This window comes from Girardinichthys multiradiatus, chromosome 5 (assembly GCF_021462225.1).
Source record: "Girardinichthys multiradiatus isolate DD_20200921_A chromosome 5, DD_fGirMul_XY1, whole genome shotgun sequence".
In the NCBI taxonomy this organism is placed as follows: domain Eukaryota; kingdom Metazoa; phylum Chordata; class Actinopteri; order Cyprinodontiformes; family Goodeidae; genus Girardinichthys; species Girardinichthys multiradiatus.
The window spans coordinates 3,220,434-3,244,577 of record NC_061798.1 but is presented as its reverse complement, the minus strand read 5'-3'; the positions used below and the strand labels follow the sequence as shown (position 1 = coordinate 3,244,577).

Here is a 24,144-nt window from a genome sequence, read left to right as displayed (position 1 = left end):
AGATATGATCCTGCAGCCATGTCTCAGTAAAACACATAATACTGCATGCCCGGTACTCTGGCTGGGTCCTTTGTAGGGCTTGGAGTTCATCCAACTTGTTTCCCAACGATCTCACATCACAAGAGATGGTTTGAACTTCCTCCTTCTCTCTCTTCTCTTAGCTCCTGCTCTACATCCACGGCGTCTCCTTTTCAACTCATTAGGGATTTGGGGTTGTAGTTGAAGTATTATTTGAGCTTTTGAGATATTAATCAGCTGTTCCCGGTTGTAAGAAACAACCCCGTTGCCATGGCAATGCATCATAACAAATGTCCAAAAATAGGAAGTATTAAGAAAAATCCTCCAAGCTGCACAGCATCCGACACCGGAGTGGACAGTCGTCCAAAAAAATTCAACTGTATCCACCACAAGAGGAATAGTTCCCAAAAAAGAATAAATCAGAATCAAAAGTAACAGAGCTACTCCAACCTGCTGCCACCTTGAGAGGCGCAATTCTAGAATGTTTTAGAATGAATTAGTGCTTTTAATTGTTTTAAGAACATCTAAAATCAAAATTTATTTTACTTGTTCTTGATAAACAATAATAGAATGAAATTGTCATTTTAAGCTTTGCTTTGTTCTATTTGAAATCCTATGGAGCTTAGTTGGGCTGAGTTGAGACCAGATTTGTCAATTGTAAAATCAGGAATTTATTAGCAGTGACATGAGCTTTACAAGACTTTCTGGCTCGAAAGTCAAAATATTCACACAAACACACACACTTGGATTTTTAATGCTTATGCTATGCACTGACTTCCATTAAGTTTTCATTCTGTTATATGGCCTATCCCTGAGCCTTACCCTAAACGTAACATTACTAGTACATACTTAACCATAAACCAGGCTTCGGTCCCCGTAAGGAGCAGTGGGTCCTCACAACGTGTTTTTAGAAAATGGGCCTCATCACAAACAAAAACAAACACACACACACACACAACAACAGTGTACCTGAGTGGGACTTTGCAACAATTGGGGTCACAAATCCGTTTCCACAGTGATGGCCTGCTAGTAAATCAAAGCTCTAAGCTTTGCTGTTAATGCACTGGAGAATCTCTGCATCTCTGAATAGTATTAGGTTCAAACAGCCTCCAGTCTTCTTCCTCTTTGCTTCTTCCTATCAATCTTCTTACCGCCTATACCGTCCCCTAACACTGTTCCACCGTCTCTGCCTCTTTCACAGTTCTGGTTGAACGGCACTTGGATGGATGAACAAGCAAGAATGTAATGGACAATCAAAGGTGAGCCGTGTTTGCACAATGAGTAGATCATTTTGGCATATCCACAGTGTAACGTCTGTGTTTAATGTGCTTCAGTTATTTTCAGTGTTTGGACTCTTCACATTGTTTTCTTTAGAGCATGACTGATGTGCAGAAGCTGTACGTTAGTACGTAAAAATCTAGCACAGAGAAGGTGGTCAAAGTACATACCCTACTAAGCTAACAACAAGGGTGGAGACATTCTCATTGTACAGAGGAAAATCTATATCACAAAGTTAGAACCAGACAAGCATTACATTACTAAGCGAAACAGACGTTGCTTATTTTGTAATGCTAGATTGCAGGCTGTACGTACACACTGATGTGGCACTGAGCTGCCTCTTTGGTCTGTACAAAATATCAAAGGGGAACAGTAGCACCTTTATTACACCATTGTAGGCTCACTTTGTGTTTCTATATTAATGAGGAGAATAATAACACTTATTGTTGATGTGTTGATTGATTATTCTAAAGAGAAAACCCATGAAGTCACAAGTAACAGCATGGAAATGACATAGAGTCAAGCAGCTTTTATAACCACTCCACACCTGGTGGTGTTGCTGTAGGACTGATCTGGTGACTTAACAGAAGTTGCAATGAAGAGGTCTGTTTTGGCAGCTAATATTAAGCTGTACATAAGATGTATCTTTAAACTAACTGCTTTGCAGTTTAGCTGAATTTCTTCTTGTTTGTCCATTTTTAAAATCACACACAGGAAGCTCCAATACATGTTCCACTAGAAAGGTTCTAGAAATAATGGGTTATGTAGTTATTTTCTTTTATGATCAATAGCTGCTCATCATTGTATGACAAGCTTTTGGTTCTTGGAGGACGTCAACCTCTGGTCAAGTGTATAAAGTGAACATAAAGGTGTTGCTCTAAGCTTGTTACAATCAAGCCTGCAGACACTTCTTCGAACACAAAACCTGATCAACTCTGACGTTTATAGAGAGCTAAAACTGAACGTCCAGGTATCCTTGTCTTTTACCGTGTCCCACTGCCAGCTTCGGTGGGGTACTCTACTGTTTGCTGAAACAAACTCCAAACTCCTTCTGGAAGAATGCTGTCCAAGCCTAATTCTAGTGTGGTGTCAAAATAAAAACGTATGTTTTAAAACCTACATTTTTGTTGGATTATAATGCTGGATCCTTTGAGAAACTCTTCATGGGGCAGTTTCACTGACAGAGTTACATCAAGAGTAAGTCTTAATCTAGAAGAGTCAATCTCAGCCTTAAAACTCTAATTCTAAAAGATTGGATTTAAAATCTGGGATTGTTCGGGTTTGGGCGGGTGTTTACACATACACACATATACAGATATACTCTATACTGAGCTGCGGTTGCCACTAAATACATCTTGTGTTAATTAGTGCCGTGTACTTTTCAATGAGGTTGTTGTTATATATATTTTTTTGTTTGTCCCTGTGGTTTTCTTTCTCTTTCTGCAGGTGTAGAAACAGCCTTCTTTCATTACTCAATTCTTATCTCCTTCTTTCCATTTTAGCCTCCCTTTTATTCTGTTTTTCTCTTTTGTTTCCATCTTCGTGTCTATAATCCCAACGCAATTTCTAATAACGTTTATCTATCTATCTATCTATCTATCTATCTATCTATCTATCTATCTATCTATCTATCTATCTATCTATCTATCTATCTATCTATCTATCTATCTATCTATCTATCTATCTATCTATCTATCTATACACACACACACACACACGTATATAATAGTGTTACCTGTAATGCTCCACTAGTGAAAGTAAATCTGTTATGCTTCTTGTTGGCACTCAAACAAAAATTCTGAGTGCTACTCTGCCAGATAAAAAAAGATAGATTATGCCTAAAAGATTAATTAACCAAATTTTGTTTTAGATAACCTTTTCTAGAGTTTCATTTAGCTGAACTGGGATAACTGACAGAATGGATCAGTGAAACTGTAAAACTGTTTTGACTTGATAGGCAAGTCTAATAATAACAACGACAGCACAACACATTTCTGCAGTAAAATCAAGCTTAGCCATGTGTAATAAATTCAGAAATAAACAAACAAATGCAGTAACAATACAGTAGCTTCAGAGTATAGCCTTGTCTGCTTTAGCTGGTGGAAGGAACTACAGGTATCGATACCAACAAGCAGAACCATTTTATTATGCTTGTTCTTTTTGCAATGTATTTTTATCTCCTCAATAATATTTCCCATACAATATGCATGATGAGGAGCAAGAACTAGTAACAGCCAGAACTTGAAACAAAGAAGAAATATTACATTGGTGCATAAAACTGAAAAACATACTGAGAAGGTATTGTGTTGGGCATGTCATGTGTAAGAAAAAACACCCACTTTGTCCTCCAACATGGTTTATGACTCCGAAGAGGTTCTTGCATTTGGCCTTGGTTAAATTTATGATACATTTAAACAATTTAATAATATTCAGGTGAAAGCAATGCTCTACTCCATTTACCACTGGTTTGCTGACATCACATTACGCTTTTGTTTGTGAAAAGATTCCACATGCCAAGAAAAACATGATTGTTGCAAAAACACTGGTATTTAAATCATATATGCATATCAAGATAAAAGCACTAGATCTACAGGATTTATCGTGCCCAAGCAATTTACTCTATGCATTTGGAAACTAATTTTGAAAAGGAATTTTATAAAACACAGCAGCTGTCATCAGAAACCTGTTTAGTTGGCAATATCTGCTGATCTTTGTAGACAAACTCTAAATATAGGGGACCGTTTAGGAAACTATTCTTGGAAAGTCACATTCTGATCAGGAGGCGATGAGTGATCATCCCCTATACAGTATATTGGATTAAAACAATGTATTATTCATGTCAGCCAGAAAATAGATATAGAATACTACATTTGCATGATAATTTATTACTTCTTTAAAGGCTGATGATGAGAGAGACTTGTGTTATCAAGTAGTCTGAAGCAATATTTGATTATTTTCTTTTTTCTTCTTTGATATATCTGTGGTATTTTTTTGGTTCTTTGTTGGTATTTGGCTGTTTTGTCACTTAAGTATCCTCTAACCCCAAACCCTAACCTGACAATGACAGCATGTTGTGCACCATGTGTTTAAGAAACTAAGGAAAGTTAATAAAGCTTTTGACATCCATATATGAGAATGTTTGCTTCCAGTTTATGTGAAAATGATAAATGAGAGCACAGAATACAAACAACAACAATCCAGTTGAATGGTTGTTGTTGGCTCAGGTTTAGTCTTAAATGTTTGTTTCTGTGCTTTCAGTCATAAATCTGCCATTGCTTAACCAGAGCCTGGCTGGCTGCCTTGATGCTAATTACCCCACAGAGCTGCAGCCTGCCATAACACAAGCTGAGATTTATAACAACTGAGTCCAAGGCTACTTAAAGAGTCTTATTTGGTTAGGCTGGCTGACAGGGAGTCAATGCAAAGATTTTAGGAAGAAACGTTTTTGCTGCATATGCATTTTATTTCCCATTCTGCTTGTATGTTTAAAGGAAGGCTCTACTGGAGCCATCTTAAATGGCTGTGTAGCAGTTTGAAGTGAGGTTTGCTGCAAGACTTTATCAAGAGACTAACCACTCTATCTGTATTCACAATGTCTGATAAATTCATAACTGCACAACATAAACTGTAGTAGATATTCTATTTACATACTATAATGTCCTATAGACTTATAAGTCAGGCCTGCTTTGATTTTGGACAGATTCTGATTTGGCTCTATGAACTGTGATCAGCAGCATGCTTATGCTATAAAATAATTTGTATGTAGCTCTACTATTTGTCCATTACCATCGTATTGAATTTGATAGTTTTTAGCAAAAATGTCAATTTTTCAAATAGATTTAAGAAGTCCAGTGTTTCTGCCCTCCCTAAATGGAGGGGTGCTCTTAAAGAAACAAAGCTGCACGCTTTACAGATAACTGGTAAATCTTAAAACTTTTGTTATATTGCTCTTTTCACTAACTGTTAAATTATGCATCTAAAGCAATCAACTGTTATGTTGCTGTTATTAAAAGAAAACTTAAAAATCATGTCTCCTGTAATGTCAGTTAGAGCTATATATATATATATATATATATATATATATATATATATATATATATATATATATATATATATTATAAGCTATAAGATAAAAATGTATCATTAAGTGGCAAGTGGTATCTGAAAACCACTTGCCACTTGTTGTTTATATGTATGAACAACATACATATAAAAATTAATGTCAGTATCTGGAAGGTTTTAACACTATTGCTAGATTTTTCTCTTGGTCCATGTAGTGATCATTATTACCAAGAAAAATATAATATATATATATTTTTGAGTGGCAAGCTATGGTGCATTAATGAAACAAACAACAATCTGATTTTTGACTATTGAATCATTAAGTTGCCAAGTCAGTCAGCTCTCCACTAACCCATACACCAGCAGAGGAATCAGCACACAGAGTTCCATCATAATGTTGCCGCACAAATACATTGAGGTACAATCTATATGACCAAATGCACTCAGGTAAAAATACATACATAGGAGAGAATCTGAACAAATTCAGAGGGTAGATAATACAGGCTGAGATGTGTGCCATGACCAGCAACCTGTGTGTGTAGAACAGAACACAAACCGAAGTTTGAGCAAAGCACCTGTTGTAGTAAAGTCCTTCTGCTTCTATCTGGCAGAGAAAATGTAATTATCTCCTGAGACCATAGTCACATCCCTATGCTGCCTATTCAAATGAAATGCATGAATGAAATCAACCTGTCTGAGAGAATAATTAAAAAGAGTGAAAAACTGGCTGAGAAAAGTGGCTGCCCAAATGTGCCAGCATGTGTGTGTTTGCACTCACGAAGCTGAGTGGGCAGCGAGTGTTATGTTCCATATGGAAGTCAGCTTAATTGGTTGACTTTCACCTCACCGCTGGCATTAACTGCAAAGAGTGGGCGCAGCAGCTACATATGTTACACAGGAAGGTATTTATGAATAAGGAAGTATACTCTCATTTAAATGATCTATATGCAAGGGGAGGGGACCTGACAAAAATGCATGGAAAATGACTTCCTAAACTAAATCAATACACACACACACATTTAAAGTTTTTAAAATATAAAAAAATTCAAATGAATTACACATTTAATTTCATATATAGTTACCTTAGTATTTTGTTTTATTATTCCATATTTACTGTAGCTTATCAGACCTAAAACCTGATTAGTGAACCTGCACAGCAGCTCAACTGTAGACCTTGTCTGTAGCTCTGTTAGCTCTTCCTCTGGCTTTATTGTGTGAGGCTAAGATACAAACAAATTCTGAATGTCTTTCAACACATTACTGTTAAATAATTAAACAAAGAATTATATATTCACATAAATGATTAGCATACAGAACACGTATTTCGATGTATTTTTTCGCATTTAAATATTTATTAAACATTTGAAAAATTTTAACTATTTTAGTTGAATGCATTTATTTAACATATATATCTATGTATTAAATAGCAGCATGTATACCTCTCAACAGCTATATATAGCATATGAATGAAACCATAGCCTATTGGTAGGGTGCGTGTTTTATCCAGAATATTAGAGGTTTGATCCCCCAAACTGCATTTGACAGAAGACCACTCCCCAAAGGTCCCAGATATGTTTCCCAGTGTATGAGTGGGAATATAACACACAAACATATAATAGAAAGCCCTGTGTGTGGAATGTGTGTGTGTGTGTGTATGCGTGTGTATTCGTGCATGTGCATACCAAATCTGACCAAAATAAAAATGCTTGAACACTCCATAGATTTTTTTAAAAAGCTAAACAATCATTATATATCGTTATGAAATATTTTTAAGAACTTGTTTTCTCAAAATCAACACATTTGTTGCTCCATTATTTTTTATCAGTTTTTAACCAAATCACCTGAAATCATTTAATAATTTAGTTTACACTCTTTTCTTTTGAGATGTTCTTTGAAACAATTTTGCTAACATACCAACCAGCTAAAAAAAATCTGTCAAATAGCAGATACTCTCACTGGTTAAAAACTGAACATGTTAAACTTTGTGCATATAAGTTTATTGTAGAAGTGGGACAAGCACAACAAATATACACAAACTAAGATCTGTTACTGTGGCTACCACAAAGTTGTATCTGTAGAAAATTTTGATTAAATTTTGCCAATGGAGAAATCTATCTTGTCTTTCTTTAGAATTGATCAAATTTGATGTTCTAGCCTTACATTGGTTATCATTTCACAGATTATACTTTGTGAAATTTAATTAAAATGATATTAAAGTCAATGAAAGTTTATAACATTACAGATATTACACAAGTAAGCAGTTCTTCATTTTTCAGCTCAAAATCTGTCAAGCGCTGGGTAAATGCTTAGAAGAAATCAAAGCATGGATGGGCCAAAATTTTCTTCAGCTGAACCAAAGGAAGAGCGTTTAAAAGTTAGCACACAGTTTCAGTTATTACAGCTAGAAACCACCAGTCAGGCTTGAAACCTGGGTGTAGTGATGGACTCAGATCTGAACCTTCAGAGGAACATAAAGGTAGTAACTAGGTCGGCCTTCTATCACCTAAAGAAAATCTCCAGGATTAAAGGACTAATGTCTCAGCAGGACCTTGAAAAACGAATTCATGCGTTCATCTTCAGTAGAATTGATTACTGCAACAGTAGCTTCACAGGTCTGCCTAAAAAGTCGATCAGTCAGCTGCAGCTGATCCAGAACGCTGCTGCCTGCGTCCTCACTAGAACTAAGAAAGTGGAGCACATCACCCCGGTTCTAAAGTCCCTACACTAGCTCCCTGTAGCTCAGAGAATAGACTTTAAAATACTTATGTTAGTCTATAAATCACTGAATGGCTTAGCACCAAAATACATTACAGACTTGTTGTCAGTGTATCAACCAACCAGAACTCTCAGGTCTTCTGGCTCAAATCTACTCTGCCTACCAGAACCAGAACCAAACATGGAGAAAGTTTTTAGTTCTTATGCTCCACTAATCAGGAATTAACTCTCAGAAAACTGTAAAAGCACTGAAACCCTAAGTTGCTTTAAATAAAGATTAAAAACTTATTTGTTTAGAGTGGCCTTTGACTGGGCCATCTAAACATTATTAGTTAAGTTTTCAGTCCAACTTTCCTTTCATTTTCTTATCAATCATTTTATCATTAATTTTGTATTTTATTTTATTTTTTTCATTATCATCTTTTTAATTATTTATTTTTTATTCTCTTTAATTATTTATTGCCCTTTATGCCACTGCAATGTAATTTTCCTAGTATGTTTCTTTTTGTCATGTACAGCATTTTAAATTGTCTTGCTACTGAAATGTGCTATATAAATAAACTTGCCTTGCAAGCAGACGTTAAAAATCTTAAATTTACAATAAACATGAGCTGTAGTTTATCTTATCTTACTGATTTGACTGAAAAATAATCCTGAAATATTTTACATACTTAATGCCTTCCCTTAATAGCACTGCATCCCAAGATTTCCAATTAATACAATTTTTTCTATTCTGGAAATTAGTTTTTATTTTGGTAAATGCAGTGAAAAAACAGGGAAGAAATAGTGGCCCAATAAACTTCCCTGGTTCCTGGGAAAGCTTCCTGCACTTGAAGGCCTTGTATTGTAATTCCAGTATTATATGGCTATCAGATATGTTTATCAGTGCTTCAGAAACTCAGCAGTAAGCGGAAAAAAAATACTTTCTTATCTCTTGTCTTTATGTCTGCTAATAAATGAGTAAATCACAAATGTTGTGACATTCCCATAATAACAATTATGAAAAAGACTAAAATATTCTAAATATGGTACACATATGGTAAAATACTCCCATATATATATATATATATATATATATATATAAGACTAAGTTGATCCATATATTTAGGATAAATTACACTGAACTGATGATGAGGACCTGAAAACTCACTCCACTGTTCACTCTGACACACTCACTGCATCTCTCTTCCTAAACAGTAGTAGTCACTACTCAGAAACATTAATCCGTTCCATAGTAAGAGTCCAGCAGAGGAAGAACCCTACAGGAGTTCATTCATAAAACTAACTTTCATATTTCATGTGAACGTATCAGAATTCCTGAGTTCAAAACTGATGCATGTAGACATCATCCAAAAGCATTAACCTTCAATTCATTTCAGTTTCTGTAATCAAACTACATAATGAAATGTTTTCTGTGACAGCTAAAATATTCTGACCAGAGAAAACACTGATTGCAGACATCTGAGAGTAGAATTGTAGGCTCTGAAACCCTTCTGTTTGATGGAACAGGCAATACTACCCCTCCACCTTCCCAACGAGCACTGGGAATCCCCCCGCCCAACATGAATGCACAAAACACATGTGTAGAAGAGTGAAGTGTGCCCTGACCTAACTTTTATTCTGCATGATTAGGTTACATGGAAACAGAGACAAGATGAAAAGAAGGCCCTTTCCACTGTGATTTTGTCCACAGTCATAAGTTTCACTGACTGCAGGGTAGCATCAAGTCTCAATGGGAAACATGTGTGTCACTATTTCACACACAGAAAACTGTGGAGAGGGGGTGACATGCAAAACTGTGTTTGTGTGATCAACTACAATCATGGCAAATCCATTATCAGACCAAAGACCCACAGCAGTGCATCCATAAAAGCATACATGTCTGTGTCTGACACACACACTCTTGTTTTGCTATATGTAGTGAGGACCATGTGTTGACTCCCATTGACTTCCATTGATTTTCAGTCATTTTCAACCCTTTCTATGCCCTAACCCTGACAATAACCCTAAACCTAACCATTACCAGTGCATGCCTAACCCTAACCTTAACCTAAAGTCAATTCACACCTTAGTCCAAAACCTAACCGTTATCAAAATAGGTCGTGAGGACCAGCAAAATGTCCTCACTTTGGTACAAACGGTCCTCAATTTGATGGTGAAATCGGGAAAATGGTTCTCACTGTGATGCCAAGACAGGAACACACACACACACACACACAAAAACACAAGCACCCTTCCTGTAAACTGACCCCATGGCCTGTTGGGGGTTGTAACCTTTGCCTACCAGACACAACCTCACAAAAGAGCTGAGGAGAGGGAGCAGGGGTGGTACAGGAGGAGGAGGGGTGTCCGCAGCATATAGAGGTATCTGTGTGTTTGTTCTCGGAGCCTTTTCCACACAGCTGAATGTCTATGGTTCTCCTCAGCAGATTAATGTCTGGGGTTATCGTTCTGTCTGATCCCTCTCCACCTGGGCTGCTTTCACACATTATCTGAGGTTATAAAAATGCTGGATTTTATGATCTCAGTCAGAGGGTACACCTGTACATCCAGTCGCTCATAGCTCCTGGGGCAAAACTTGCCTCGTCTCACTTTATTCTCTCCTCCATGAATCTAGACATTTCTCAAGGCATGCCTGTAAAATTTACAGCAGCAGAGCAGAAAAACGGATAAAACCTTTTTCATATCTTAAATATCCTTTTTTTAATAAAATAAACTATTCACTTTGTTGATCAGAGTAATTTTATCTAAGACTTTATAAAAAGTCTTACAGAACAGGTCCAGATGACTAGATGAACTAAATGTGTGTATTTTTATACGTTTATTTTCATTGTTAAAAAGTTATAGGAAAGGTTCCCTGACTGTTAAATATTTTATGAGAACATATTATAAAAGGCAACTTTTTTAAAACAGTTTTTCATAAGGATTTATTCATCTACAGTTTACCCTAGTGTTGGTATAGTTTAAATCATTTAAATCTACAACTAATTGAATTAAAATATGAAGACTAAGTTTCCCTTTAATTGTTGAAATGAAGTATTGGTTGATTGGTTGTAGAACCATTTTACAGTTTAATTGAATGACACAGAAACATGGAATTTAGTCTTCTTTGTTAGATCTTCTCATGCAAAACACACCAATAATTGGCAGGAAAACAATCCTAGTAGTAAAATAACAGGACAGTAGGTCTGCTCTCCTACATAAACTGTAACATATTAAAATGATGGAAAAAACTGAATATTGAATAGTGTGTATTATGGCCATTATGTGCAAAGTGAAAAGAATTAGTTACTGGTAGACACAACAGGTTTTAAAAAAAGCACTGATATGAGCTGTCACACACAATCAAGTAGGGGTACACACACACACACACACACCCATCAGGACCTGCGGGTGCTCATGGTTCTTTTTCCCATCACCACGTCAGTCTGCATTTCCCCAAGAAGCCAGATAAGACCACAAAGCAGTTGGCCTGTATTAAACGAGGCCTCTGGCTGTGTGTAAGTATACACACATACATACAGAGCAATGAAAAGGTATTTGTTCCCAAATTAATTTCTTCTGCTTTTGGCTTTTTGTCACACTTTAATGTTTCAGATCAAATATTTTCTTGATATCAGAAAAAGATAACCAGAGTAAATGCAGAATCTAGATATTAAATTAATTATATCATACTTTAACTGAAAATAGCTATCCAAACTAATCTAACCCCATGTAAAAGTATAATTGCTTCCTTAACCCAATAACTGGTTGTGCCATGCCTGGTAGCAGCAACTGTCATCAAGTGACTGTGGAAACCGCTAATGAGTCTGTATTGGCCCACTCTTCCTTGCAGAATTGTTTTAACTGAGCCACATTAGAGGGCTTTTGGGGATGAATGGCCTGTTTAAGAGGACATCATAGCATGGAGTTACATCTAGATTCTGACAAGGCCAAACCTTCATTTATTTTGCTATTTTAGCCAATCAGAGGTGGACTTGCTGGTGAACTTTGTATCATTGTCCTGCTGTATAAAGGGAGCTTAACTTTAAGGTCACAAAAGTCCTTCAGGAATTCTATCAGTTAGAGTCAGAATCTTTCTGGCAAATGTAAAACAGGCCTTTGTGTTCTTTTTGGTCTGCAGTGGTTTTGGCCTTCGACCACTTCCATGAGGCCCTTTTTTGCCCAGTCTCTTTCCTAATGAATCATGAACATTGACTAAAACAGAGTCAAGCGAGGCTTGTGGTACTGAATGATGATGTTCTGGGTTCTTTGGGACCTCCTGGATGAGTTGCTGATGCGCTCCTGGAATAATTGTGGTAGGTCGGCCACTTATAGGAAAGTTCACTGCTCTTCCATGTTTTCTCGATTTGTGGATAATGGCTCTGACTTTAGTTCCCTGGAGTCCAACATCTCAGGAAAGTCTGTGACCCTTTTTGATTGAGGTCACAGACAATTATTATAGATTGGGACATGATGTGTTGATTTTTGAGATTATTTAGCCTACTTCCGTGTTGTCAGACCGGTTATATTAAAGTGACATTTTGATTTGACAGATCTGGCAGTAATCAGGTCTGGGTGTAGTAAGTGAAATTAAGCATAAAATGTGGTTGAATAGAGTTAATTTATGATTTAACAATCACAATTTCATATAGAACCAGCTTAGTTTGTTTGGTGTTTTTTCTTTAATTAAAAAAATATTTTATTTATTTAAAAACTGCTTTTTGTATTTATTCTTGGTATCTTTTTCGACATTACGATTTGATTTGAAACATTTAAGTGTGACAGAAAAATGAAAACTGTAGGAATCTGTAAGAGTAAAATTGTTTTTTGCAGCACTGTATGCCTTTCATAAGTTACACAAAATGATTTTTGGCCCAATCTGCTATTATTTTTGCAACGATCAGTAAAGATATCTATGAAATCCTCCTTTCTTGCTTCAGGTTACCTCCTGTTTTCAGAGACCAACAGGTAACTAAGTGATTCATATTATGTGATCTCTTCTAGAGTTGGCTGATTGTGACAGTTATCTGCTTGTCTTGTCCCCCCTCTGCTGCACTTAGTCTTGTGTTACCTTGTGACATCAACACGAGTGATGTTTGACATAATGCAGGCGCTGCAGCTGCAGACCACCATAATCCAGTGAGTGCAGTTCTCTAGATAAGGACTTTACTATCACACACACACTCAACTTTTATCTAAGGTGGGACTTTTTATTAAAGGGCCCACTCCGTATTGGTATGCTTTATGCAAGATAGCACTAGGTACTGCTAAAAGAAAGAAGGGATTAGGAGCTGAAGAAATAGAGGAAACATGGAGAGAACGGAAATAAGGAGGGCAAGGGAGACAGGAGGAGCAGCAGGGAGAGAGAAGAGGTGTGTTTGCAAACCATCTGGACTTGGTCTCTGATAAGAAACACTTTGTCAGCAAGCACCTCATCACTCACAAGCTTCCTCTTTTCTCCCTCTCTTAGCTTTGTGTAAACTCTTCTAAATCTGTTTGGAAACCTCCCTGCTCTCATATCATGTGGTCCTGAAGTGGAGGGAAACAGTGATGCAACTTTATGTAAGATGAATGGTGGCAAACAAAAGCTAAAGTGATACATTTTTTCCAATTTACAGAACAAAGAATAGACTGGAGAAGCTCTTGGCGCTGGGAACATGGAGAGCAAATGAAATCCAGCTACCTTCTTTACCTTACATTTCCTCACTTTAGAGAAAGTTCTTTAAATCACAGTGGCAAGTACAAAAACAGAAATATTTACTTGTACTCAAACTATGTAGTTTTACATGAAGCAACACCAATTAAAACAATTGCTTTAATAAAGTAAATATATACATATTGGGGTGATACAGTAGAATTATTTGCTGTATTACTATCACTGTACATGCCATCCCATGAAGGCTGTCACAACTTTCATCCACACAAATGCCCTCACAAGTACTTTTAATGCTTGGTGCAAAGGGACACAGCAGACAAAGAGCAGACGAATATGTCACCTAAAAGCTTTCCACACCGAAGCAATGCATGGTGACCTGTATAAGCTTAAAAATCTGCTTTTTTGTTTTAAATCGGCCGGGCTGGAAACAGCTTGGGTTTCCAATTAAAGACATCAGCAGCACTGAGTGAGTGGTGATACTGTGTGAACTCAAATGTGAACAGGTTCCTCACAAGTACCACCTGGTGTTTGAACAGCGTCAGGTCAGCAAAGTTCTGAATAGTAAACGTTGATTTATTTCGTATTTTCACGTTGGGAGAAGTTATTTAGTTCTGTACTGCCTTTTCATTTGCATGCATTTAAGAAATGGATGTTTATTTTGTTCTATATGTGTAAGGAAGACACTTTTTAGTTTTGGACTTCTTCAAACTTTTTCATGGGGCTTGAAGTGCTAAGTTCAAACTTAGTGGAAATGTTTAAAATGTATTAAATTTGAACCAATACACTAATCCAGTCTTCCTAATATACCAAACTGATTTCCAGCATCAAACCCAAATCCGAGATACTTCCCGATAAGAAAATTCGTGCAGAAGGAGCTCTAATGTTCGTTATCACGCCACCATTATGTTTGTTGTCCATGTTTATTGTTCATTAGGTCCATTCCTTTTTTTCCTTTCTGTAATCTTTAGATACAATTGTTCTTTTTTGTTGTACTGGCCTTCACTTTCTACGTGTAGCTTTTTGAACACATTGTTGCTTCAACTAGAATAAGGTTAATATAAATATTATATACATATTACTCTTACCTTTGTTAATGGCCTGTAAGGCACTATGTGGTCTTAAGCCTAAAAACATTTCAGAGCTGATGGTCAGGTAGGAACCATGTAGACCCACCAGGTCATCAGAACAGAAATTAACAAGGTGAGGCAACATTTGGGTTCTAAGTTCCCCAACCCTGGAACAAACTCCCTGAAAACCTGAGATCACCCATTGAGGTCAAATATTACTTTACTTGTTCACTTCTATCAGGTCTTAGCTATTCATTTGTTTTAAATTAAAATGTATCCTTTATGTGATCCCTACTGTTTTTACAATGATTATTTCAGTTCCTTGATTTTCCAGTAAAGCACTGGGAATCTCTGTTGAATAAACTTGCTTTGCATTCGCCTGCCTGCCCCTCCTGTCCTCCCTCAGCCACCATAGAACTTACAAAATAGTTTTGCTGATGTTACTGTTTGTTTCATTATTGCTTTCAGTAATTAGTTAATAACACACCACCACTGCTGGAGATAGGCACCAGCTCCCCCGCAACCCACTATGGAATAAGCGGTAGAAAATGACTGACTGACTTTTTATAAAACAGTAAACTTTGGTCTCATGGAAAAGCATACACATACACAGACAGCATGATTAGGACACATGAAAGTAAATATAAGAATGCACTCATATGCGGTCAGAAACCTGTTTAATCATGAGAGGCAGCCTAAAAACTAGAACTTTGGTTCTGTATGATTATAAAACATGATTAAGATACAACAATTGTTGGGAAACATTCAGATTCGGATCCATTTTTTATTGTAAGATTAAAACCCAGCACTCCGCCAGCAGTGCACCAGAACAGTTTGATCCGTAGTCCAGCTCAGCCCGTCAGCTTCAGTAAACAAGATTATACAACAGCCAGCAGAACTCACAGCACGGTTTCTCCAGCTCAGCCCTACATCGCTCTCTTGGGATTTTGTTCAGGTCTCCTGCTCTGCCACCGCTGAAGCCTATTGCATGATGTCTGTACAGCTGAACAATAATGTTATACAGCTGATCAATGTTCTTCCACAAATAAATACAGCTGTTGTAGAAGTTTCAGTCCCACTAACGGTAATGTAATCCAGCAGGAAAAAAAAATACAAAGTTTTCCTTCCAAGGACGAGCCGCAGTCTTGCATTCATTCCTTAACTTCCGTTTCAAAGCGGTGTCCTTGCTCTGATGACTTTCATCATCGTTCTGGCTTTGAAACCCAAACACACACACACACACACACTTACAGAATCCTATATTGCAGACACTCAATCTATCTCACACATCCGTCTCAAAGGCCTCGTTGCTAGGAGATCATGCTCTATTTGTGGAGAGAGAGCTACAGAGAGACACAGAATTAGTTGTATTTGGGGGAGGTGGTGGGGTGCATGCATGGTTAGGCATTGTGCCGGTGTGTGTGTGTGTGTGTGTGTGTGTCAGAAGAAAAGAGTGCAGGAAAGTGCAGGAATGAGAAATAGAGAAAAATCAAGTTCCTTAAAAGCAGCCTGACTCTCATGATGTAAAGTACCTTCACACTCCTGGAAAACACACACACACATATACCTATATACACACACATACATCACACACACATATATATACATATATATATATGTATATGTATATGTATATACATATATATATATATGTATATAGATATATATACATATATATATATAGATATGTATATATATATAGATATGACAGTCAGCATGTAGTCTGACCTTCTGGCCTTGACCAGAAACACATAGCTGCTCACTACAATGTGTGTGTTCAAGGCGGCACATGCATGGGGATGCTTGTGTGAACGTGTACATTTATCCGTGTGTGTGTGTGTGTGTGTGTGTGTGCAACAGTGTTGGGATCCAGCAGGTCATATAATGGTTGGCTGGTCACATTGTCTGCCTCAGTGGTCAGTTCTTCACACACACACACACACACTGTCTGCTTAATCTGCAAATACATCTACAATAATCTGATAAAGCCTCAGGAGGGAAGAAAAAAAAGAATAATCTGAAACACTGGGACACGACATCCACAGTGGGACACACACACAGTTTCAAACCTCTATCCGTCCATGAACACAGAAGAATTCATCCAAAACGTAACTTTGCTCTTTCATGTCATACCTAAAATGTGTATAAAGTGTATAAATGAATAAATAAAAGTAAAAGAATAAATGACAATTTTAATTTTCTAAGAAAGCTGTTGCTCAAAATGTTACAAATTAAAATGAGAAAGCACTACAGAAAACAATTTGAATAAGAAAGTCAGTAATTACCAATTAGGTTTCATTTATTTCAATTAGAATGGACAAGATTATACCTGCAGTGCATTTATTGAGCTGTTTAAGAGTGCTACATTAGACTGAATGGAAATAAATGAAGATGACAATCTGACAGACTTTAAAATAAAGTGAAACTATAAACCACTTAACTACATTTGTTTAGGAGGAATACAACTAATTTTACTTCACCTGAAAAAAAAAAATATATATATATATATATATATACATATACATATATATATGTGTGTGTGTGTCTGTGTGTGAAATATACTAACAGCAAAATGTTAAAAAGTAAAAATGACATTTCTATTTTACAAAAACAAAAAATGTTAGCCCCACCCAACTCCTCATCTTCATTTCATCCTGTTGCCTTGGAAATCAGTCGTTCTGGTGTTGAGGAGGGAAGTAGAGTCAGGTTTACAAAACTGAAAAATGCAGTGAACACATGGATCTGTGCATATTGCATATAATAATTAGTTTTGGGGATTTTTCCAGCAGGACTATATGTAAAAACATGGTCTAGTTTGGTAAACTTTAATAGTCAAAAAGCATTTGAACAGCAAGCTTCTAATTTAAACTGATTGCTAAAAAAGTATTTCAACAGTTTCTAAAATTTCCCTCAATTTAAAAAAATACTGTTAGTGTTTTATTTCTTAATTAAAGCTATTTTATCCCACACTACTATTTAACTGCCTTAATACCTGCATATTATAAATTTTCATCTTTTTGGATAAATGTGTGCAGATGATTATGAGCTCAGTTATGAGCTGCGGTTTAGTACACAGACTGAACTGAACATTGGCGCACCAAAACCACTAAAAAGGGAAGCTCCTACAGAACGCAGGTAGAAGTGTGCTGCTGAACATTAGTGGCACCATATCAAAGTGTTCTTTTTCATTAGTTTATCCACTAGTGGAATGTAGCAGCTGTCTGTGCTGCTTGACTGACTGCATTGTGCTGCACAGAGGTTGGTCTGAAACTCACACAAGTCCTAATCCACTAAAACATTCCAGGAAAGCTAAAAAAATGCTTCAAAATGTGCACAAAGAAATCAGTTTGAAACGCACAGAAAACACAGATATTACAATTTTGTGTGATGATATAACTGAACAGAAACCAAAAACAAGCGTTATTTTTGCTATGCTGAGCAAGGCACACGCAATAAAAAGCGCTACATATTTTTTAAACACCAGCCACTAATAATGAATTGTCAGCAGAACGCAGTTGGAACTGCGCACAGAAATATTCTCATGTTTTAGCGAGCTCTGCCTCATAAAGCCTCAAAGAATAATAACTAAATGAAAGTAACATTTTTCCAAAGCAGAAAAAACAACAACATAGAACATATTTACTGGAACAGAGAGCAGAGAATTTACTTGAACTGTTATACATAATTCTTTAAACTTTTTATGAAACGGATATAAAATTTTACTGCTCCTCTGTACATTCTCATTCTTCTCATCATTCCTAATAACCTCGCAGGAATCTTAATCAGTCGCACATGTTCCTGCCTCCACCGCTGTCTGTGCCCTCCGTTCTTTACGCTCTGTCCATCCACAGTTTTTCACCATGTTTCCTCTCACAGTGACAGTTTAATTCCTTTAATCCATCGCCCGCTTCCTCCTTTGCCATGTCTCTCACCCTCACACACACACTCATGTCCCCATGAAGCTCATAATTTTTAAACTTTTTTTTTTATAGAAAATGTAATGTGTGTGTAATATGTGGCAGGAAGAGAGATAAAAGAATGAAAGAGATGTCCTCACACTCACACACACACACACACACACACACTTCCACCAAAGTAGAGAGTGGCAGTGGAATGCAAATCTGTCTGGAAGTGATTAGGTAAAAAGCAAAAGCCCATCTTCTCTTTCTGTGTCTGAGCAGCGGCACAGAGTCCCGCCAGCCTAACCGTAACCTCAACCCCTCCTAAACACATACACACACTCACACACACACACACCATCATCATTATCAAGCCTTTCAAAACACACAGGACTAAAAGCCGAGGCGTTAAATTGTTCCGATAGCAAATCAGATCGGCTTAATGCACCTTTTGCTATTACTGTGACACACATTAGGTGACAGAGTGAAACTTTTCAGTTTTTAAATTCATTGCAGATACACAGAAACCAAATAAGCTTCTAGAAATCCCATTACAGAAACACAGTTGTTTGACTTTAATCCTAATGTGATTTTATACAGCCACTTTAAGCATGGTTTCCATGATAATGTACACAAAAAAACTAAACTCATATAAGCTTATTGAAAACAGAGTTTACGGAGGAACCCTTCTAATTTCTGTGCAGGTGTTCATAATAAAGTGCTTCAACATGGGATTTGCTGTTAAAATTGTCAAATAGCTTTCCTCTGCACTCTGGTTTTCTGGATCGTACAGAGTTTTAACTCTATTCGTTACGGCCAAAATAAGAAGACTACCGCCGACATTTAGTGAGTAAAACCTGGGGCTGGAGCAGCCAGGTTGAGTAGAGGTAAAACAAAAAGGACCGACTTCATCACATTATGGGAACTTCAGCTGGCTTTCATGCTTTCCACTATAAAGCTTGTGCAAAACCTGAGGAGTGTGGCTGAAAAGTCATTCTCAAAATTTCAGCCTCACAAAGTTGGTTTCTATTTCAGGATGATAAAAAAGATTTATATAGAGTCCTCTTCTCGGCTAAAAAAAGTGTACACACTGATGTGGAAAATTCTAAGTCAAAGTGAAGACGACGTGAAATGAAACCAAAGTGTCGTCTTTTGAAGGTATAATTGAATTAAAAGTGTCTGCTTCTCGTTCAGTGTTATCATCTAGAGGCAACGCTCTCCTCAGGACAGATTTGACCTTTAAAGGCTGACGTGAAACTCTCTGTTGGTGTGAATTCAGTGCAGCTGCCTATCCTCAGCAAAGAGCAACACATCATGGCTGCTGCAACCCACAGTGCCCAGTTATTTTAACTGGACAATCCCTCTCAGCCCAGAACATGAACTGTTAGAAGGACGACTGGGATCCATGCTGTCAGCAACATGTTGTAACCTGGATTGGAAAATGGGATGTTATGGAGGATTAACTTTCAGTTCGGATTGACAGGAAAATACAAAGAGGTAAAAAAAAACAACAGAAACATCCCATAATCTCACAGAATCATTAAGAGTCTAGAGAAGGAAAAACTGGTCAAAATCAAAGATAAGAAAAACACAATGCTTCTGAAAAATAAACTGTTCTCTTCTTCTTTTCCCTCTCCTTTACTCTGCTTCTCTGTCTCTCTACTTTCTGGCTGCCATTATTTCAACACACACACACACACACACACACACACACACACACACACACACACATGCGCTGTGTTGTTTTGTCAATGGGTTTACATTCAGTCAGTGAATTCACACAATGACAGTCAATAGACTAGAGACCAAGCAATTTCCCAAGTCATGCAGACACACTGATTCACAGCTCACACACACACACACACACACACTCTTCTCTCTCTCTCTCACACACACACATCGCCACCGTGCAGCTGGAAGAGAAAGGAAAAAAGAAAACTGAATTGGGCCGTGTGTACCTTGTCTGTGTAAGTACTCCAGTTTAAAGCTTCCAGAAACATAGGCTCCTTTCAGGCTCTCAGGGACACACGCAGGAAAACACCTCCGTCTGCGTCTTCCCCGGATGGCTTTTCTTCCCTCCCTTCTTTAAGAAGAGACATAAACGCACAAACCTTGTGCTTTTCTTAATCTTGTCTTTCGTTTTCTTCTTTCTTTTCCCTTATTTTGTTTCTTTCAAATCGCTCTCACTTCTGAGGTTGGCTGCCCTCCGTCTCTTCTCTCAATTCTCTCATTCCCTGTGTTCCATGTAAGGGATGAAAAAGGAAAACCGGAGCGGGGAAAAACTACACCACGCTGCTGCTTTCTCCTGAAACACAGCTATGTTTTTTCTTCTTCTCTGCCAGCTGAAGAAAACGGTTCCCAGCTTCCCACGCGCACGCGCCTGAGCGTTTTGTGGGTCCTGCGTCCTCACGTGCTTTTTGGCACCTCTGCCGCGTGTGCGTGTGCCTCGTCTGCCCGATCTCTCGCGCCCTCGCTCTTTACCTCTCTGGTTCCACAGCTCTGCTGGGAGAGCGAGGGAGAGGGCGGGGCCACGGGAGAAGCAGGAGGATGTGATTGGTCGGTTGACTGGAGGGAGGGTGGAGATTTTTGCGCTGTGGATTCGAAGACTGAAGGTGAAGCTGAGAGGTGGAGGAGTGCACTCCCTTCTCGATGCATTCCTCAGCTCTGATCTCCCCCCAGTTTCATGACCGCGTCTCTAAAAGCAGAGCAGCTACACCTCCCGACCGCGTGCGCCCTGCACACGATCCTTCTCTTTCCTCCCGGAGCCAGAAAATGTGCGCACATCGCCCTCATTCATGTGTGTGGGTCCTGTTGCGGTTTCAGGCAGCTGTGTAAACTCAACGTACTTAGGAGTGAAACAGTGACTGGAGTGAACGAAAAAGGGAAAACATGATAAAACATAAAAATACTTTTAAAAAAAGCTTTCATTTTATTTGTTTTTATATGATTTTGAAGTTCATACATCTTACACAAAACTACTAGTTTTACTTATATAAAAATTTGTTTGAAACTGAAACATAAATGTGAGCGTCTATGTATAAATTACCGAGCTCACAGGGTCCACAGTTTTGTGTGTGTGTGTGTGTGTGTGTGTGTGTGCTGCTAGATTGATGTTGAGGCTAAATGGCATCTGTATATTTTTAACATGAAATCTAACATCTCATATTTATATTCAATTAATATCGTCCACAGCCAGTCAATTCAACCACATTTAACAATTAGATTTACATAAAATTCAGACATCATTTCAATTCAAGGAAATTTTATTCTAATTAAATTAAATTAAAATGCATAGAATGTAATTGAATTACATTCCTATTTCTAATGCATGGCTATAATACACAATAAAAACAATGTTTTGCTGCTATTTATTTATTTAAATATACATTTTCACCTCTCTTTTTTCTTCTTTGAGCATGGAGTGGATTCTTTTATTTTTTCTTAGAATTTGGTTCAGCGCCATTTTAAAAAAATTGTTTCAAACCCTATATTTTTTTTTATCTAAATTGAACACAGAGTTTGTTTATCAGACAGACATCCAGGGTTGTCTCAATTTATATTTTGTAGTAGGCCTACTTAAACCAAAATCTAATTTCTCATTCTTTTTTCCTAAGCTTAAGCGCTTTAGAGAAGACTCTTTAAAACCATTATCTAAATGTGTTCAAAAGGCCTTTGTGTTTAGTTTGTTTTTACAAATGCATATTAAATCATTTGGGGACATTTAAGCCACATGTATGCTTTCATGTGTCACACAGATAAGGAGGCACTCGCTTCTCTGCAAGTGCTTATAAATATAAATAAAGTTTTTGGACTGTGGGTCCTTTAACAGAAAAACTGAATTTCTGTGGTGTAAGTGAAGCACCAGTAAACAATAAGATTAACGGTGTGAGTTTAAAAACACTATGAGCATGTGGATCTGAATGCAATTGATTTTTTATCAGTTCTTTATTCTTCTGGTGAAAATGAAGCAGGAAGATAGCAGGACTTTTGCTGGCAACCTTGGTTAGTAAGAGCTTTTTAGGAAACATTGGTTTCTCAAAAGGCAGTAGTTGTTCTCACCCAATGAGCAGCTGGAGTCACTTCTATGTTAGCTTATTTACTTATTTACCGTTAGTCCAAACACACTAGCGAACAGAACTGAAAGAATACTCTGTTAGCAACCAATACTCATTAGGTCTTGTTAAACATACATACAGGTACATCTAAAAAGAATGAGAATATCTGGAAAAAGTTTAATATTTTCTCCCATTTCAGAAAGCGAAACTCATATTATATAGATTAATTACAGGGTGAAATATTTCAAACCTTTTTTATTGTAAGTTTAATGATTATGGCTTACAGTGGGCTTCCAGTAACATGGATTTTGTGCAGTCCAGTTTTCTTTCTCCTTAGTCCAGGTAAGACACCTCTGGTGTTGTCTCTGGTTCAAGAGTGGCTTGAAAGAAGGATTGCAACGTTTGTAACCCATGTGTAGGATCCATCTGTCCAGAGTGGACCTTGATGAGGTGACTCCTGCCTCTACCCTCTCCTTGTCAATCTCCCCCAAATTCTTGATTGGATTTTGCTTGACAATCCTTGCAAGGCTGCAGTTATCCATGTTGCTGGTGCATCTCTGCCTTCCACACTTTTTCCTTTCACTTTACGTCATATGAATACACTTGTATACAGCACTCTGTGAACAACCAGCTTGTTTAACAATGACCTTTTGTGGCTTATCCCTCTTGTAGAGGGTGTCAGTGAATGTCTTCTGGACATCTGTGTCGTCAGCATTGCTCCCCATGATCTTGTAGGTTATAATATGGTCATTACCTAACATCTCTACCATAACCATCAAAATTACAAGAAATAATGGCTTGACAATTTCACTCTATGTGTAATGAATCTAAATAGTTTATGAGTTTCACTTTCTGAAAATGTTTAACTTTATCATGATATTCTATTTTTTACCTATAAACATAAATCACAAACTGTCAAGGTCTATTGGTCTTTGTGTTTTGTTAGTGGTTTTGGTTTTTGTTTGGATCCTTTGTGTATTGTAATTCATTTCAGTTTTTTAGACACTCTCTCCCATTTACAGTTCACTTTTGTTTTGAGGTTCTTATTTCTTTCTAGTGTTCTATTCTTTTTGGTTTTGGTGTAAGTCTTTAGCTTTTTGTTACTAAAACCCTTTTGTGTCCTGTTACATTTCCATGTATTCTTCCCTTGTTGATTAGTCATTTTTCCTCAGTTAGGTCCTACCTCAACTGCACTGAATTCTGTTGATCTGGTTCTCATGTCCCTCATCACCTTCCCAGCAGTTTTCACTAATTCTGTTTTGTTCACTAATCATCAGATCCTTCCATTAAAGACCATGTCAGTTAGTTTGTCCTATTTCCTAGTCTGGTTACCCTTGTTCTTCACTTGTAAATGTCGTACACTAACTTAACACATTGACACTTGAGGGAAAAGCACATCTACGCATAACAAT

The 24,144-nt window shown here is 37.3% G+C and overlaps 1 protein-coding gene across 2 annotated transcripts in view; it reads right to left on the bottom strand.

Moving 5' to 3' along the window:
* Positions 1-24,144, bottom strand: part of LOC124868280 (teneurin-3-like) — a 474,572-nt gene that overhangs the window by 245,120 nt on the left and 205,308 nt on the right. The window contains exon 1 of one of the 2 annotated variants that reach the window (XM_047365340.1): positions 20,636-21,152. The exons of the other annotated variant lie outside the window; for it this stretch is intronic. The gene's annotated coding sequence lies outside the window, so the exon portion shown is untranslated. Of the gene's footprint in view, positions 1-20,635; positions 21,153-24,144 lie in introns of those variants that run through there. 2 annotated transcript variants of the gene reach the window in all.